General features: G+C 48.3%; 1 long non-coding RNA gene across 1 annotated transcript in view; it reads left to right on the forward strand.

Annotated features, from left to right (window-relative positions):
* The window catches only part of LOC139361568 (uncharacterized), a 194702-nt gene that overhangs the window by 78701 nt on the left and 96931 nt on the right, over positions 1-19070 (forward strand). Inside the window, exon 2 of the long non-coding RNA XR_011619120.1 lies at positions 11329-17470. This is a non-coding gene — a long non-coding RNA (uncharacterized lncRNA). The remainder of the gene's footprint in view (positions 1-11328; positions 17471-19070) is intronic.

Genomic DNA, 19070 nt, shown 5'->3' on the forward strand with positions numbered 1-19070 from the left:
AAGGTTTTCTTTATCCTAGTTGGCACCTGTGGCTATAGTTTGTTTTCACTGCTGAGGAATATTCCGTGATGGAAAGCGTAATTCATCTGTTTTTCATTTCGGTGGACATTTGGATTATTTGGGAGGGTGTGTATGTCTATTCAGCTTTCATTTTTTTAAGGATTTTTTGTAGAAGATAATGTAACAGTATAACATCCTCTGGTACGGAGCCAACACGAACTCTGATTACAGCCACACAGACTCACACACAGACTCTCAGGCGTTGTTGCCAACGCACAGAACCATTTACTTAAGTTGAAACACAGTAGCAGAACCTGAAATCATGTGAACGGTTCCTCCGATCTTACACTTGGAATTCACCTTTTTATTACTATGTCTGCTAATTAGGAAGCCTATCAGTTATACAGAAAACTGAGAACGTAAAATTATATGTTTATAACAGAAAAAAACCTTATTTAATACCTCAGAACACATGGCTATGTTTTTCCCTCATGCCCCACCACTGTTTTCTTTGCTTGAAATGGGAAATGATACTTGAAAGCGGTTTTCTAGCGACTGTTAGAGTGGCATAGTTCTTCAGAGACAGAGGATGTAAAGCACACGGAGAATTTGTGTCTGTGGAATGTGATTTCCTGGTCACCTCATTCAGGCTGCTGCCGCCTTCCCCTCTGGCTGCCTGCACCGTGGGACGTCTGAGGAGGTCCCTGTTTCATCCTCTGGAAATTCTGAAGAGGAAGGAGAGGAGGGTGTGCAGGGTGTGGTGCATTTGTGTTGGTCCTTCGAGCTTTTATTTGGAGTCTCGGCTGCCTTGGTGTGGTTCCTGCCTTTATGTCCCTAGCTCGTGGCTTCGTCCTTGTGTCTAACTCACAGGCAGACAGATGGAAAGGGAAGTTGTATTCAGCCAACAGCTTGATGTTATTCTCAAGGCTCAAATCGACTGGGTATTTGGAGACTTCTGTGCAAATTGGCATTTTTGGTTTTTAAACACCGTGTCTTATTTGTACTTGAAATGGGTAACTGGTTCTCTGGGGAAAAATTTAGCCATAAAGCTCGTTCTTTAAAAAAAAAAAAAAAATGGGAGTGGGTGTGAGAGAGTGGCTTAGAAATTACACCAGTAATGGTTGGGCGTGGTGGCTTAAGCCTGTAATTCCAGCACTTTGAGAGGAGGAGGCAGGTGGATCCCCTGAGGGTAGGAGTTCCAGACCAGCCTGGTCAACATGGTGAAACCCCGTCTGTACTGAAAATATGAAAATTAGCCGGGTATGGTGACAGGCACCTGTAATCCCAGCTACTTGGGAGGCTGAGGCAGGAGAATCACTTGTACCCGGGAGGCAGAGGTTGCAGTGAGCCAAGATCGCACCACTGCACTCCACCCTGGGCGACAGAGCAGAAACTCCATCTCAAAATAGAAAAAAAACAAAAAACTAAACAAAACAAAAACCCGGTAATGAAAACCTGATTGCATCATCTGTAATGGAGATGGCGGATTATTTCATTTTTAGTGACAGGATGAATCGGATATGTTTGCAGTATTGATTTGACAAGGGAAATGGTGAGAACCAAATGTGCCGCCCAGCTTGGGCCTCGCCGTTGGCAGAAGACCGTGGCGGGCAACAGACTGGAGACTCGGAGACCGAGGGGAGAATTCTCACGCTGTGACGCTGGTGCAGTGTGTGCTTCTGCACTCCTGCTGGAGGGAGCTGCCCCTTTGCCTTGCAGGCTTTGGTGCAGTGGAGACCTTAGGACCTGCCCCTCCTGGCACACCTGTGGGTGTGGCGAGCAGTGCCAGGGATGAGGCACAGGTGCTGAGCCCAGAATGTGGGACGGCAGAGGCTTCACACGCCGGCAGGCGTCTGCTCCAGCAGCCGGGGGTTTCCGCAAGGGGGCGGGGCGTTGGTTTTCCTCCTTGAATTTGGGTGGGGAGGGTGTCCTGGGGTGCTGTGTCTGCACTTGTGTTGCTCTGAGGTCAAGTTGTGGCCCCGAGTCCCTGTCCCTCTGCCAAAGTGAGGATTTGCCCATTTTCAGGTCAGATTTCACTTGGGTCCGGGTCTCTAGGTGGGGGGGGCATTCCAAGGGGGCGTGAGCACGGTGGACGTGCGTGGGCCTCTTCCTCTCCCCTCAGCTCCTGGGTTGTGTGTGAAGAGCTGCCCAGCGGAATCACCCTCCTGCCTGCTGTTTCATTCACCAGGAATCGTTCTCACTGTGGACTCTTGAGTCAAATGTAATCCAGGAATGGAACATGCTGTTGCTAGATGACACACACAGCATCAGGAGCTTAGTTGGGAATTATATGATCTTACCCCACACCTTAAAAGTAAAGACTATGGTTGTCAGGCCTCTGAGCCCAAGCCAACCCATTGCGTCACCTGTGACTTGCACGTATATACTCCCAGATGGCCTGAAGTAACTGAAGAATCACAAAAGTGCAAATGCCCTGCCTGGACTTAACTGATAACATTCTACCAGAAATAAGTGAAAATGGCCGGTCCTTGCTTTAAGCGATTATTATTATTATTATTTTTTGAAATTCCTTTTCCTGGCTCATCCTGGCTCAAAAAGCTCCCCCACTGAGCACCTTGTGACCCCCACTCCTGTCCGCCAGAGAACAAGCCCTCTTTGACTGTAATTTTCCTTTACCTATCCAAATCCTATAAAACGGCCACACACTTACCTCCCTTCGCTGACTCTTTTCAGACTCAGCCCACCTGCACCCAGGTGAAATAAACAGCCATGTTGCGCTCACAAAGTCTGTTTGGTGGTCTCTTCACACGTGCGTGCATGACAATAGTTAAGGGGATACTGAAGTCTTTGGCAGCTCCAAGAGCTTTTTCAGTTTGTGTCAGGACATTTTAGGCAGAAGGAAAAGCTTGCTAAGATAATCTTACAGAAATGTTTGGTGCAGTGCCATTAACTCGTGGAATAAATGTGTAACTTTGCGTGGTGGCCCTCTGGAAAGAGATGCACTTTGAGTGCACCCTGGTCTGCTCGCTACAAGAATCGGCCGTGTCACCCCGCTTTCCGTGGGTCTGCAGGTGTGCGTGGTCCATTGCCCTGCACTGTGGCCATGGAAGGGAAGATGATCTGGAATGCTGGCGACAGTTATCGGTGTGTGTTGGTGTGTGCTGCTTTCTACAGGGGAGAACATTTCTGTTTAATAAACATCTCATCTCGATGATGACTGCAAGATATTTGAGTCTCATTCAATAGTGTTTCTTGGTTCCTTCTGTTTTTATCTGCTTTCTAGCACTAGGCAAGTGAAGACATGGAAAGTAAAAACCCATCGAACTTGTAGAGACATGGTGTTGTGTAGGAGCAGACTGTAGCCTCTGGCTCTGTTTAAAGATTGTAGTAAACCTCTTACCTGGCATAGTCAGGGTGTAAATTATCTTGTTTAATCGAAATGTGTATGAGTCAAAGCTGGCGCCTGCATTGTTGATGAAATACCAGATTTTAAGGGAATATGTCAATGTGCTGTAAGATACCAACAAAGTTCCTCACTGAGGTTTGGCGCGGGTTCGGAGGAGCTGGGCCTTAGGTCACCAGGGTCGTCTCTGGGAGCAGATGCTCAGTGTGGGCATTAGTCACTTAGCCTTTCCAGAGCCGAGGAACAGCTCTCTGTGATGGTTTTTGGAACCTGTATTTTGAGTCAGTTTGTCCCACTTGACTCGAAGTTGCCGCGCAATTTCAGACCTTTGCCTCCACCGTGCGCTCGTTTTCTTGTCCCCTGATTACTGCCTCGGCCTGACATTTGAGCCTCGTCGTTCATGGACACAGGCTCCGTGGTGGGCCAAAGGCCGCGACTCCGGCTTGCACAGTTCCGTGCCTCTCACTATGGCTTATCACATCACTCTCGGGATCTCCCGTTTAGAGGAAGAGTGTCCCTTTCCTGCAGGCCTGTGTGGTGTGGAAACCACCCCTACCTACCTTTCTCCTGTTTGAACTGTACCCTGAAGCTATTTCTGTTCTAGTCAACCATCAGAATTTAAGGAACAGTGATTTATGTAACTTATCACACTCAGAATTTAAGGAACAGTGATTTATGTAACATCACACACTTCTCAGCAGTTCTTTATGAATTTCATTCTGTTGTGAAATTGCAGTTTTCATGGCTATGCTGGTCTCACGTTGTGGCCCTTGAAATGAATTCCCTTCCCCATTGTGTGTTAAGGTTGTGCCTGGGAGCTGTTGAGGCCTCACCTCTGCTTTAGGGCAGTGGCTTTGCTCTCCTGACAACAGGAAGAATCTTATTTAGAGCATTTCTAATGTGGTTTTTGCTTCCAGACAGAATTACTTTTTTCACAGAGACAGCCACTAAAGTCATAAATTATGCTCAGGATTCACACAAGGGTCAGCTGACAGAGTGGAATCCAGAACAGATCCAAAGACGCAAAAGTAGTTCAGTGGAATTTGAGTCTTTTCAACAAATGGTGCTGGAATTATGGGACAGCCGTATGCAAAAGAGTGAAAACAGGGAGAAATTCCTGTATGAAAATTAAGGTGGACCATAGCCCTGAATGTAAAATACCAAACTACAAAACCTGCAGAAGAAAGGGAAATTGTGGAGACCTAGGGTGAGAGCTCTTAGCCATACCATGATCCATAATCAAGGAAGAAAACAAGTAGGTAAGACTCATCAAAGTTAAACTTCTAATATAAAAGACACCCCTAGGGAATTGAAGAGACACATTTTCGATAGATGGGGAGAAGATGTCTACGAACCATGCAGCCGGCAAAGGACTCGTATCCAGAATACACAGGACTCCCACGGCTCATGACAGAGAACAAACCACCTGACTTAAAAGCGGAAGAGACCTGAACAGATGCTTCGCTGAGAAGGACGGGAGGATGGCCCGAAAGCATCTGAAATGACCTTCAGCATGACTGGTTGCACCGAGATGTGCACCGAAGCCGCAGTGAATTTGTTCACACCCCTGCTGGAGCGCCTGACTAAGGTCTTTCGACAGCCCCAGGTGCTGGTGAGGACAGGCAGTCGGGACTCCTGTGCGATGCTGGGGTTCAGCACAGTGCAGACAGCTTGGCGGTTTCTTACAAAACTGAACTCACACAAACGTGGGTCCCAGTGACCCCAATCCTAGGTATTTACCCTAGAGAAACAGAATCTGATGTTTAAGAAAAACTGTGCCCAGATGTTAATAGCGCTGTCTATAGTTGTCCAAAACAGGTTACAATGTGCCACAGCCATACGTGGAATAATAAATACCCAGCAGCCCCGAGGCCTGGCTGTTGATCACAGGACACCCTGGGTGCACCTCCAAGCACGATGCCCAGGAAATCGTGATTTTGCGAGTGTTTTGCGACAACACTCGCAAAAGACAGACCCGGGGGATGGGAGGACACGGAGATGGGTGGTTGCTGAGAATGGGAGGGTATGCTTATGAGGTCCCGTGAGTGGGTTTGGGGCTGTTGGACTGTTCTGCTTGTGTGATGACGATTATGGGAATATTTGTGCCGAAATTCACAGAACTGAACACTGTCCACTTTACAGTAATTTTTAAAAAGTGGTAATATGCTCATTTTCGGTACTGTTTTTAATGGAAGATGGAGTTTGCAGATGATTTGTCAGGGCAAGCCTGTCTCAAGAGTTTGTAGACGATTCGTTAGGGGCCTGTCTCAGGGCCCTTGGGTTGGGTTGGGTTGGGTTGGGTTGGGTTGGGTTGGGTTGGGTTGGAAAAGCCTTCTCTGTTGTGGGCAGTAGTACGGGGCATGGAAAGGATATTGCCAAGGAAACATGTAGAATCCTTTGAGGAAACGTGTATTTCTAACTTGCTATAAGATAGAATTGGAAATTGTAATGGTTTTGTTTTCTAGAATCTTGGTAGAATAGGGAAGACAGTGTAATAAAAGCTAATTTTGAAATGAAGAATTTTAAAGATTTTCAACAGCAATTGCTCTAGGAAGTCACCCTGGAAATGTTTTTAAAGATGTTCAATAGCAATAGCTCTAGGAAGAGTCACCCTGGAGTTGCTTCTTGAGCATTGGTTTCCTGGCTGTATCTTCCGACTTTCATTTTTAAGTTTTGCTGTGAGTTGGGGATGTGTGGGAATAGCCATCCCGGCCCTGCAGGGGGGTGCATGTGCCCCGAGGCCTGAGGCACTGTTTCAACCTAGCTTGCAACATGGGGACTCTTGTCAGTGGCTGGAGTAAGAGTACCAGCCTGGCAGGCTGGGGGGAGCCCCAGGGTGGTCTGGGCACTGTCCTCCCTGCCTGCAGGATGGCAGCTGGAGGAGCTCGAAGGCTGCCTGCCTCGTGGCTGTCAGCGCAGCAGCCCCTCCTGGCCCTGGAGCAATCTTTGGGTCCATGAGTCTCTGCACCGGGACTTGCCTCCTGGGACCTCCGCCACTGTCCTGAGGGCCCTGGTGCCACTTTCCCGGTGGGACCCAAGCCTCAGGCAGCTGCGACCCCAGATTCGGTTGCTTTCCCTGCCGTCTCATTCCAGCACGAGTGCTCACCTCACTCAATGTAGAGCCTCAGGTTCCTTCAAGATCCCCAGAGATGGAATCTCCCAATTTAACAAGATAGTTGGTGACAAGATTTGAGCGGCACTGATTTAACTCAGCTTCCAGAGTTTACGTTCCCAAGACACAGTCCTGCTCCTTCCCTGGCCTCATCCTGTGTGGCTGGTGTGGATCCGGGGTTTCCAGAGGGTGGGGCTGAGGCAGGTCAGCAGCAGGGGGATGGCTCATTATTGATCGCTTGATGCCTTGAGGATAACTAGGATTAATGACCTTTATAGGGCTATAGTTTTGGAGTATATATATGTGCGTGTGTGTGTATGTGTATATATATATATATGTGTGTGTGTGTGTGTGTGTATATATTTAAACGAGGTAGACATGGTTATCACTGCATTTTTCTGACATGAAACTTGGAGAGCAGAGGGTTTAGGAAACTCCTGAAGCCACACTGTCAGCGGGACCCAGGCGGTCTGGCCTTAGACCCTGCACTGCTTGCCCCTCACCACGCTGTCAGCAGACCCCGGTGGTCTGGCTTTAGAACTCACGCTGGTCGCCCCTCCCTGCCACATTGTGGGGTTTTTCCTGCTTCTGGGCAGCATTTGATAGCTTGTGAAACAAGACCAAGACTTACTATGAGTGGATATGCCATTATCTGAGATCCAGAACGTTTCCTGGACCTGGCGTTGCCGATGTCATGTAAGGGAAGGTAAAAACATTTTCATTGTGGTCACTGGGGTTCCTGAAATGGTATTTTTCCCAGTGAAAGTTTACTCATAAAAATCTTTTAACTCAATACTATGTGAACAGGAAGAAATGTGTTGGGCTCTAGTTAAATGTCTCAGAGCCGCAGAAGTAAATGAGGGCACCTTCCGAGCACAGCCTCCCGGAGGAGGCCAAGGACGTTTGTCTGGAGGGTTTGCCATGAAGCAGGACTTGGGCAGGGCTGGTCTGCCTAGGGAGGCCTCTGCCATGATGTAGGTTAGTTGAAGTAGTTGACGGGTGGTGGCTTGAGATCGGTGGTCCCCGAGGAAGCCCCTAGCAAGGCCGGTTTCCGTGGGATGGAAAACTGCCGTTCAGTGGCTGTAATCCTGGCTTCACAGGTCTGAGATACAATCCTGCCCTTGGATACTTGGATCCCAGCCAGGTCAGATGGCCCTGAAAGGACATTCGGACTGTGATGGCTGCACCCATTCTCAGCCTCTGTAGGGTCTCCTATGTATGTGTGTGTTTCCATTTTCTTTCAGCACAATTTCTCCCAGTGAAGTCGTGAGAAATAGAAGGAAAGGTGGAATGAAGATGTGATTGAGGAAAGTGTGGTGTGGTCTTCGACCTTATTTTGCCTTGGTTGGTGCTCAAGAACTCCACCTGACCTCAGAGCTGAGCATTTCTGCCAGGAAGGTCCTGCCTTTTATCCTACCTCGAGGCCTGTTGAGACACTCCAAGAAGCTTCGTTAACAAATTGCCTTTTCCTTTTACAGCAGTTGGATATATTTGCAGCAAAACAAAGGAATAACCCCCCAATATGGTGATGAAATGCATTTAAGTATAGATAGCATTCAGTCTTGAAGGGCCTGGGATTTTAATCATCTTTGGGTCATGTAACAAGTGGTGTTGGTGATTAAAATCTCCTGACAGCTTTGTTCTGCCACGTTCCTCAGTTTTGAATGATGATCTTCCTGGTGTTGTACCTTGGAGGGGCGTTTGTGTCAGTAGAGAGCAGAGTGGTGGTTCCCAGAGGCTGGGAAGGGACAGAGGTGAGGCCCCTGAAGGACAGTGGTCTTCCTGGTTTAGGGGTTTGGGGCTCAGCCACCTTCCTGTGTCCGTGTAAATTATACCCAGGATCATTTTCACTCGCCCCACTGTAGTTGAGTATTGGAGCTTCAGGATATGTGTGTGCCCACGTCACCTGGGCCGTGATCCTGGAGTTGGGTGAGGCTGATTCCCGGGTTTATAGAATTACTCTGGGATTATTGAAAACAGAAGCACTTGAGGCATTCATAATGCTATTTCCTGAACGTAATTTATGTTCAGTTCTTCAGAAACATTTATCTGAGGAAGCATCTATAATTTTTGTTTTCTGCCCCTCAGTGCTAGAAAGAATTGTGCAACACTCAAGTGAGTGGCATTATTCCTCTCCCTCCACCATGCAAGCAAGATTAAAGGTACCTCTGGCTCCCCTCAATCTTCTCATCTGCAGGGTGCCTGGCATGGCAGTGTGCTGCCTTCCGTCTTCTTTTTGGGGAGAATTAGTTGTGTTTGTGTGTACTGCTCAGCTCAGCCTCGTGCAGTTGTGTGGGTGAGGAGCTTGGATGCTAGGTGACCCTCCCAGGCCTGCCTCCCACCTCCCTAGGCCTTGTTCTAAACTGACAGATAAACAGTGTGTTTTGGAAGAGGACAGCAGCAGGGCAGGAGAGAGTTTGTTCAGACTTTCTCCTCGCACTGACGTTTGAGCCTTCATCCAGCCTGGGCACTTCTACAGAGCTGCGTTTGTGTGTTGCAAACCATTCCCTCCCAGTAACCGTGCTTTCAGAGGTTTGGAAATGTGACTTAACTCATCTTCAATTTAAAGCGTACTATTAAATTTTAGTGTTGAAACTGATGTATTTTATGGCCTTTATTTGATTTCTCTTGATTTTTTTTTCCCCATATGAGACATGGCATCTTAAGGGAGACAGCCTGGTGTTGGCCCCCTTTCCTAAGGATGGAAGTGAATTCTGAAAGCCCTTTATGTAGGCAGCGAAATAATCAGGGAACCGTTATTATAGCTATGTCTGTCCATGTAAAGCGAGCACGACTCATAAGCAGAAAAAAGTGCAGCCCGGGGGCAAGGTGAGCCCTAATGCTGCCTGTGCCTCACCTCCCTGCCATGAGGAACGGAAGTGCAAGCGCAGGTGGTTGAGTTAGCCTCCAAGCACAGCCTGCACCCCCCTCACATCCCTCTGCATCTGCAGGGGCACAGGCCGTGCTGCCACCCCTCGCTCAGTGCCAGGGCTGATGCATCAGGAACAGGGGGTACTGTCCGCCCCTTGCTCGGTGCCAGGGATGATCTGTCAGGATCCCTCGTGCTCATCTGGTCCTCATGTCTTCATCACCGGCCTCCTGCTGGTAACGGGCTTGTTATTACCTTGGTATGGGTAATAACATACCCATACCAACGTATATAATAACATACCCATACCAAGGTGTTGTGGGGCGGTGCTCAGTCCTCCGAGGGAATTGGCCCTTAGCCGATTCATATTCAACAGGGCCGGGAAATGGGTTCTTGTTCCATGTCCTGGATCCCAGGAAGCCCTTCCCCTGGACCCTGTAATGCCCGGGGTCTTCCTGAGAAACGCTGGTGCCAATGGAGCACAGCCCAGCCCAGCCCCCTCCAGTTTCTCCGCTTTGTAACTGCACTTGTGTTTAGCAAGTCTTCCAGGACTTAGACGCTGCTTGGTGTGAGCCAGGTTTTGTGTGGAAAGAGGACAGATCCGAGCCGGCAACCAACCAGCCCAGAACCATCTTTTATGCTTCCAGATTCTGTGTCCAAAAACTTACCCGTGGACATTGAGGGTGATGCATTTCTGCTCCAAGACATCTGTGGACTCAGCTGGAGGGATGGAAAGGATGTGGAGCCTCTTCAGTCCTGGCCTGGGCTTGGACCTGCTGTGCAACCTCTCAGTGGCACCAGGGCCCCCTTGTGTCACAGTGGCCTCGGGTTGGTGGCACTGCCCCAGGATGTCCCAGGCTTCCTGATAGTAGGGCCTGCTTCTGCCATGGCGGCCTCGGGATGGTGGCACTGCCCCAGGGTGTCCCAGGATCCAAGGCCAGTGTTCCTTCCAGCGAAGGGAAGTTGTACTGTAAGGTCTAGTCTCGGAATGAGCCTGGGGTCCTATCCTTCAGAGCGGTCCTGCACTCACCACAAATCAAGCCAGGGGAGGCCCTGCCAGAATTTGCAGCTGTGTTTCAGGTTGTTCCACAAGACCTCTTTTATTTTGGGCTACTCAGGTATATAATTCTTATACTCTGGTTTTTTTGAGACAGGCAAAAAACAAAAACAAACAAAAAAAAAACACCTTTTTGTTGCCCAGGCAGTGGTGTGAGCACAGCTTACTACAGCCTTAACCTCCCAGGCTCACGTGATCCTCCTGCCTCAGTCTCCTGAGTAGCCAGGACCCACAGGCACATGTTCCACGTGTCCCCATGCCTGACTTATTTTTGTATTTTTTGTAGAGATGGAGTTTTGCAATATTGCCCAGGTTGGACTCAAACTCCTGGACTTAAGCGGTCCAGCTGCCTCAGCCTCCCAAAGTACTGAGATCACAGGCATGAGCCACCGTGCCTGGCCAAGTGTGTTTCTAATTTCAAAATTAAGAGGACCCAGAGTCAGTTAATGACGTCTCTGCTGGAACGTGCTGCTTATAGTACATTAGGAAAAAATCATCCAGAACTTGGAAAAGGGGCTGGACAGACACAGCCCTTGGAGGTTGTCCGATGAACCCCTGGGGTCTTTAACCATCTGGAGGGATGTACCATGTCAGACTCACTGTTGTCGACCGGCTGAAGCCCAGGTTTCATGAGGTTATGTGTCAGCTTGTAGTACTTTCTCTGGCAGAGATGCGAGTGACTTCGATCAATGTGAGGCTCATCTCAGGGACTTCATGGCCTGAGGGACGGCAGCCTGTTTGAGCTGATCGCGCAATCTCGCGCTACCCTTATTTTCTGAAACGCCTATGAGTGACTTCTCACACGGTCTTTGAAGCGGCTTCATGCCCGCGCTCCTTGGTAATGATCGAATGCTTTTTTTGACCCCTCATCCCTTTCTTTGGGGGTGATCCAGTCTCAGTTCTCATGATGTGTTCTGCTTCTGCAGGAATTTCTGAAGCTGCTGAGTGTAGAAAGCACTGAGGAGGCTGTGCTCCCACCCCTGTGAGCCTTCCAGGCATCATCCTCTCCCCTTGGCGAGGCGGCGTCCATGGCACACCGAGGAGGCTGTGCTCCTGTCCCCCGTGAGCTTTCCAAGTGTCCTCGTCTCCCCTCCAGGGGGACAGGAGGAACCTTTCAAACCCTTCTTAAACTTGTTTTCATGTCTTTGTTTTAACAGTTTTCTTTGCATCGTCTCCCTTATCCAGAAGTGAGGGTGAACGCTGAGTTATTCACGGGAGTCAAGAAACCACACGCAGCCCAAAGTGACGTTTGTTTCCCTGAAATGATTTGTGTGTGTTCACCTTAAAATGCAATCAGTAAAACAGGTGTGTTTTGAGGAATGACTTTAAATTACTCAGGTGAAAATGTGACAGTTAAATTTCATCATCTGTGTGGGTGTCCACAACCCCCTTCTGTGATTGCGTGTGAGTTTGTGACTTGTGGTTATTTTTGAAGAAAGAAAATCTGTTGCTGGGGACTTCAGATGGTGTGCTGGGATGTGTAGGGTGGACATCGGGGGCTTCAGTGTGTGGCTTCCTTGAAGAGGTTCAAATTAAGGCTGAGAGTCCCTACTCCAAAATGCTACGAAACCTGAAACATTCTGAGCTTCCTCATGACATTCGAAGGAAATGCTCTTCGCAGCACTTTGGATTTCAGGCTGGGGATGGTCAACTGGAAAGTGAAATATTGCAAGACCCTTCTGGCCCCAGGAGCTTGGATAAGGTCATGGAGGGGGCCTGTGCCGGGTGTCCCTGGAGTGTGAGGCAGCCTGGGCTCGCTGAACTGGTTTTTGTAGGAGCCACAGAAGGGAAACAGGGTCAAAGTGGCCACGTCTGGCTCCTGAGAAGGCTGTACCAGAAGGAGGTGGGCGCAGAGGGCAGCAGTTGAGTCCCCAGCGTCCGGGGCTCTTGTCCCTGGTGGAGTTGAGAGCCTCCTCTAGTTGTGGCCTCTCCCCTGTCAGCAGCCACTGAGGCCTGAAGGGAGAGGGGGCTGAGGAGTAGAGGAAGGATAGGCCTGCTTCTGGAGAGGGCCAGCATCAGCCTGTGCTAGCCTCGTGTGTTACTCCTGCATCCAGGGTGCATGGCCGTGCCTCGTGGTGTAGTGGTTCCCGGGATGCACAGCGCTTGTCTGCAGTAATAGCTTTGTCTCCGACCCTTGGAGGCAAGTTACCTTTTTCCCCAGTGAAAAGAGGTAGAAAATCTTACAGAAATGCATTTGCTCTAATGTCTATTTTCCTATAAGACATGGTCGCTTAGGCTAAATATTTGGGAGGTCAAGGCAGGAGGATCACTTGAGGCCAAGGGGTTGAAGACCAGCCTGGACAACATAGCAAGACCCCATCTGTGTAACAGAAAAGTTAGCTGAGTGTGGTGGTGCGTGCCTGTGGTCCCTGGTACTCTGGAGGCTGAGGTGGGAAGATCACTTAAGGCTACAGTGAGCTGTGATTGCTCCACTGTACTCCAATCTTGGCAGCAGAGCCGAGACCCAGTCTCAGAAAGAAAAGTAAAAAAAAAAAAAAAATCCAGAAATGTCATTCTTTTTAAATCATCCCAAAAGAAAAATCGTTTTTTTCTAAGAATGTAAAGGGAAACTGATAAGATTCTTTCCTTGCATTGTTTCTCCTTTTCAAATATGTACAGTAGTCCATCCACATCGTCTCTCATCTCATTACAAAGCAGCAGGTGTCTTTGAGGTTAGTGGTGGTTCTCTGTGTCGCACCTTGGAGAACAGCCAGCATGAAACCTCTTACCACGATTGTGCACATCGTTTGTAGTCCCAATTAAAATCCTCTCCAGAGATGCTTGTGTCGCTTATTATAGCAGAACTTTGGTTGTGCTGAAATGTGCACTCAGCTAATGGTTTTAAGTTCATATCTGAGATGATGCTGTATAATTCCTGAAGCGTATGGGATCAGTAATGATTGAAGATAATTCTGGCTGATGTCATTTGGAGGATATTTTTCACTTCAAGTTAAAGCTTCCTTCGCGATAGTCATTTTGGGATTCATTTAACTGTGCTTTATTTCATAGCTCAAATTTTCATTAGTCATTTCATACCATAGGATTTTGAAAGCAGATTTGGCAAAATCTTTCTAACAAAATGTTTGCTTATGACGTCCCAAGGAACAGCACTCAGAATTGCTGGTAACTGTGGTACATTTTAAGGCTGATGATAGAAGTCACTTGAACGGTGAGGGCTGCTTTGTGAGGCAGATGGGGTTTGAACCCCGACCCTCCTGATACACCAGTCCTGACCCTGGCCTTCTCTCCTCTCCACTGGGAGATGAGAAGGATGCCAGCATCCACCTCACAGGTTGTCCTGAGAGCCCTGGACTAAGGGCTTGTGTTCCTCTTGCAGGTGGCGCAGATGTGGGGGCTTGACGATATACACACTGCAGGCTGCCAGTGTCGGGGTAATCCAGTGTTATTCATAAAGGGGGGATTTGCTTTGCTCCCCTGTAGACCAGGTGCGGTGCTGCTGTTGTAGCAGGTGTGTGGATCCTCTTGGGTGGTCCTCAGGTGGACAAGGAGTCACCGATTCGGATCCCCAGTGTTAGATGTGAGGGGACCATGGACCCCATGTGTTCAGAGGGGAGGAGTAAAAAGTTTTGCTTGTAATTCCAGGACTGTCTATTCCAGGAATGCCAAACCACTGGCTTTCACCTGACGCTATCGTAGGTGACACTGTCTGGAAATGAGGACTCATGTTCCGCATACCTGAGCCCAGTACCCATCTCCCTCCAGGGCCGTGGCCGAGCCCTCCTCATTTCGCTGGGTTGCCAGCCTGAGGATCTGTAAGCCCAGTGATGTCTCCAGTCTCGGCCTCCCTCCCCGTGGGGACAGGAGGTGGCTTCAGGAGACTGGTGATGAATGCCTGAATGAAGCCGACTTGTGACTGCAGTTCTGTCTAAGGGCCTCCCCGGGTGTTAGATGTCAGTAAACGACACCTGTGTGTGGATCTCATGTGATGAGAGAAACATTGGGGAAACCAAAGCTTGTGGAGTCTGCAGGTTCTCGACTTCGGGGTGTGTGTACCTGTGTACTTGGTGAGGGGTGTGATGTCTGGAATGATTGTGCAGGTGTGTTACGTTTGTGCGTGTGTGGTGAGTGTATTTAGCAGGTGTGGGTGGAGTGAGCATATTCATGTGTGTTGCATGTATTTGAGGGTGTGTGTGGAGTGTGTACACACATCATATTTGGTGAGTGTATTTGAGGGTGTGTATGGAGTGCATACATGCGTTTGCGTGTATAGTATTGGGTGAAGGGGTGGCATGTGTGGAGTGAGCATGCACACGTGTATGCTGTGTGGGGGGTTTCTACGTGGTCCTCCCCTGAGCCTGCTCCTGGGCCCTGCTGTCCTGGCAGCTTTACAGTTTGGTGCGTCTTTGATTCCGGAAGATTCTGGAACCAAATTCTGAAGCTGTGATCACAAACTTGCAGTCCTGGAGGACGCTGGCCTGTGGAGCCGGCACGAGGGTCTCTGTGCTGGCCTCTCCCTGGGCTCTGTCCACAGAAGAGCATGTCCGATGATTGAGCTGTGCGGGTCTGTGGCTCCCCAGCCTCGAATCAGCCCTCGGTTCTGTCCCACCTCTGTTTTTCTTGCTGAGGTGCTCCGGGAAGTGGTGCCTGGGATGGCGTTTTCACCCTGGGGTTGCTTCGCCAGCTGCCCAGGTGCTGGCTGCCTGAGCCCTGCTGCCGTCCTGGGTGGACGGGGCTGTCGCGGGGACATCCCTGAGCACCCGCGGGAAGGCAGGTTTAAGAAGTGCCAGAGGTGAGTGGCTTCCTCTCACACTTGATTTTCTGGAAAGTTCTGGGTCTCCTATTTTTCCCTAAGGGAAGTTAGAAACTGAGTTTCTCTTTAGGGGAACGTCTTTGCAGCGTCTGTTGTTTGAATGTTCTCCAGGTGTGGAATACTCGGGGCCATATGTGTTTGGGAGCATCCGTGTCCTGAGCGAATTCAGTAGGGAATGGAGAGAGGCCTCCTGTCAGCTTGGCCTCTGTTTCCAGCTTGTTGATGGTTGAACGCTGCTGGTATCCCAGGGAGAGTTAAACACTGGGTGGTGTGGGAAGGGAACGTTTGCTCTGACAAGGTCAGTGGGAAAGCATCTAAGCAAACGTTGCTGTTCTCTGGGCTCCTCGGGGTTGAGCTAGTTTTGTGGGGTTGAGGGAAAGCTACCCTTGTTCCTGTTCCTCACCATTTGAAAGGTGTCCAGGACACGTTCCTCTGGAGAGGTGATGCGCGTGAGTGGGGGTCAGTTCGTAAGCTCTGAGGTTATTTGGGACCTGTCAACTGATTTCCTGAACACACAGGTGCTTGGTAAAGGTGTTCCTGATTAGCTAAAACATTTCAACAGGATGTGATAGCTGGTGGTTGTTTAAAGACTATCACAATTTTCCTGCTACTTTTTAAATGCCTGTTGAATAAGGCAGGATTCACATATTTTTCTTTTCCTGTCTGCATACTTGATATTTTGTTTTTTGTTTTTTATGTGGGTGTGCAGCTAACAGGAATTAGAAGCAGTCTCAGCCCTGGGGAGACTTCAGGACCGCCTCAGTCAGTGCTGAAGGGAGGCAGGGATTTGGGGGCTACCACCTCCATAGGACGGACACCAAGGGCCAGAGGTCAGCAATCTCAGTGAGGTCACAAAGACGGGCACACCCAGCACCCTGGCCCATGTGCCTCTCCTTCACCTTTGTCTCTGCTCAAAGCTGCTCTCCTGGGTCATCACGGGTGATCTTTAGGCACGTGATTGGTTCTTGCAGAAGTGGTGTCAGGCTGTGGTCAGTGTGGGCCCTCAGGACTTCCATGTTTTTGGCTCACATCAATATTGGGCAGTGGTGTATGTTTGTTTTGGAGTGGTAGATCCGGTGGATTTTGGCTTTGCCAACTCATTTAATACCTGTTCTCCTAGGCGCGGGGACCCTCTCGTAAGCCGCATGTTCTCCTGGGTTCTGGGGCCCTATCATAAGCCGCGTGTTCTCCTAGGCGCTGGGACCCTCTTGTAAGCCGCATGTTCTCCTAGGCACTGGGACCCTATCATAAGCTGTGTGTTCTCCTAGGAGCTGGGACCCTATCGTAAACTGCATGTGAGGGATCTCAGAGGTGCTCCTTATGAGGATCCGCTGCCTGACCTGAGGTGGAACAGTTGCAATCCAAAACCACCCCCCAGAAAAATTGTCTTCCATGAAACCCATCCCTGGTGCCAAAAAGGCTAGGTGACAGCTGGCCTAACAGGTGCTAAGATGTCAGTAGATTTTTGGACTTGGGCCTCAGTTGAAGAGGATTAGATTTTGAAAGGTGGGGTTTGAAGGCTTCTAAAGGGCAGATTTTTATCTCCAGTGGGGCCTGGGCAGAACTGGGTAGAACTGACCCAGAAGCTGACAACTAGTCAGGCTGGCTCACTGCCTGTGTCCTGTGTGTGCAGCCTTGCTGTTCATTCAATTGGTGTTGTGGATTCCATCCACAGCCTCAGAGTAGTGGAACCCATTATTTCAACGCTGACCTTATTTAACTTTATCAAAAAGACATGAAAATCATTTAGTATAAATCTTCCAGATACCTGTATCCTTTCTTTTCCCAGAGGCTTTTAAGTATTGCAACTTAAAAATCTTCAAAAATATCTTTAAAGGAAAACCTCTAAGTACATTTTTGATGAGCACCCTTGACAGCTTTAATATGTGAAGTAAATTCCCTTGACTTTTGTATTCCTAGAAACTCGTTCATGTTTGCGGAAGACTTTGTATTTTCTCACCAGTGGCCACTGTTCAGTGACCATCATACCTGCCGTGTCTCATTTAGAAAGTTGGATGTGGATGTATTAACTTTTCAGACACACTAACACATGGGCTGTTTGTTTTTGGTTTTGATTTTTTCGTTTTTTCTCCCCAGCTGAATTCAAGAAAGGGAAACAAGGAGACAGTAAGTACCCAAAAGCGTCTAAGTGGCTGAGTGGGGGATCCTACTATGGTGTTGGATTGTGTTCTGCCAGACATCGCTCCTCGAAAAGCTGACCCTGAAAGGGCTGGCATTGCCCTCGCCCTGGGACATTCGTCTGTCTCACCAGAAAATGAAGAATCTGCCAGAGTACTGTGAGTCAAATTCAGTCAGAACTCGATTAACTAAGAGGCTTTGTCTCAAAGGGCAAAACATGAGGACACATTTTTAATTTTTAAGGAGTGCTTCATTGTGAGTCAGTTCTGATGTGTACTGCATTAGGAAACCTCTGAACTTCCACGGTCAGGCCCAGAACTCTGAGGGAAAGTGGTTGTGCCCTTCCCACTGATTTTTGTCACTAGCTTTATTCATTTCCTTAAAACCCTTTTTGTATGAGTTCTATTATAGTTTGAAAAAAAATTCACTTAGGTAGAACTGGAAGCGTTTCCGCAGTATTAATACTCAAGACCTGTTCTCGGTCTCGGCATATGTGTACTCTATAAATGTACATGTGTGTATGTGGTGAACGCATACTACGTGTATTTACACTGTGCATGTATTTACAATGTATAGGTATGTACACTACATTTGTGTCCTACACACGTGCATGCTGTAGGCATGCATGTACATGTGTATATGTGTGTATCTATGGTCACTATGATTATATGCACACTACATGGACACCTATCTGTTCTGCATGTGTACGTACATGCATGTATTTAATGCCATATACATACCTGTGTACGTACACCATGTGGGTATCTGCACATTATTTCTGCAGATGTATATATACATATGTGCACACAAGCATGCATGTACACTATGCACACTGAATAAACTTCTGGATATGTACACACTAATACATATACATGCTGCATATGTATGTACACTATTGCATATGTGTATACGCTTTATATGTTAGTGTACTGATGTACATTGTATACATGTGCATATGTGTACACTGCACATATGTATGCATGCTGTAGTGCACCTACGTACATTGGATAAGAGTGTATGCTATACGCATGTGTATACATATAGCAAATAGCATACCTATATACATATGGATGTGCATGTGTATGCCATATGCATGTACATACAGGTTATAGTATACCTGTGTACACTGTATGCATATAGATGGGTGTACATGCTATGCATGCACATACATGTTAGCTTATGTACATTTGCTATATGGATGTGTGTATGCTCTATGCTTTTACACACGTAGTGAACTTGTTTGTACACTATATTTGGATGTGTGTACACTCTATGCATGTACACCACATGGATCTGGATGTGTGTGCACTCTGTACGCATGTAGTGCACTTATGTATACTCTACGTATTCGGTTGTGTGTATGCTCTATGCAGGTACACGTGTTACAGTGTACCATATACGTACACTATGTGAATGTAAATGTGTGTGTGCTCTATGGCACCAGGAATAGGGCTCCTGTAGGGATCCGAGAACACACTATCTCGCTGGCACCGGAGAGTGTAGGATGAAAACAGTTGTTTGTTGCAACCTAGTTGAAATTTGGCAGGTTACTATATCCTTTGCAGTGATTTAGGAATAGTCACTTCATTGATGTGTGTGTTCCTGAAATCATAAACAGCTCTGTGAGGTGTGTCTCATCCCAAGACGAGAAAGGGAACCGAAACAACAATGACTCGGTCACTTAAGTGAGGTAGAACTAACACAGCAGATGTCTAGCTTTCTGTATTATAACTTTGTCAGCAGCTCAATGAGAAATCG

This window comes from Macaca nemestrina, unplaced genomic scaffold (assembly GCF_043159975.1).
Source record: "Macaca nemestrina isolate mMacNem1 unplaced genomic scaffold, mMacNem.hap1 Scaffold_62, whole genome shotgun sequence".
NCBI lineage: Eukaryota > Metazoa > Chordata > Mammalia > Primates > Cercopithecidae > Macaca > Macaca nemestrina.